This window comes from Coregonus clupeaformis, unplaced genomic scaffold (genome assembly GCF_020615455.1).
Source record: "Coregonus clupeaformis isolate EN_2021a unplaced genomic scaffold, ASM2061545v1 scaf1840, whole genome shotgun sequence".
Taxonomy (NCBI): Eukaryota; Metazoa; Chordata; class Actinopteri; order Salmoniformes; family Salmonidae; genus Coregonus; species Coregonus clupeaformis.
The window spans coordinates 70,001-70,610 of record NW_025535294.1 but is presented as its reverse complement, the minus strand read 5'-3'; positions in this window follow the sequence as shown (position 1 = coordinate 70,610).

The following is a 610-nucleotide window of genomic DNA, read 5'->3' as shown; positions in this document are numbered from 1 at the left end:
CACTAATTGCTGAGAACACAGGGGGGACTGAAGAACTAACACTAATTGCTGAGAACACAGGGGAGACTGAAGTACTAACACTAATTGCTGAGAACACAGGGGGGACTGAAGGACTAACACTAATTGCTGAGAACACAGGGGGGACTGAAGTACTAACACTAATTGCTGAGAACACAGGGGGGACTGAAGTACTAACACTAATTGCTGAGAACACAGGGGAGACTGAAGTACTAACACTAATTGCCTTGCAGAGGTGACGAGCACAGCTCCCGGTACTAACCTCTGATTGGAAAGGAGAAACCACTCCCCCTCCAACAACATTCACAAATTGCCCTACCCCTTAATCCTGGTTGATGTGTCAATAATCATCTGCAAGTGAATCGCAGTCAGCAGCTCACACCAAGCAGGCTACTGGGAAGACAGGCATGTCTGGGGCAACTCCAACACAACACATCACTGTGTACCATATTTTCAAAGCATGGTGTTGGCTGCTTCATGTTATGGGTATGCTTGTCATCGGCAAAGGACTACTGAGTTTTTCTATGATAAAAAGAAACCTGCTAGATGAATCCTAGATGAAAACCTGCTTCAGTCTGCTTTGCAACAGGAC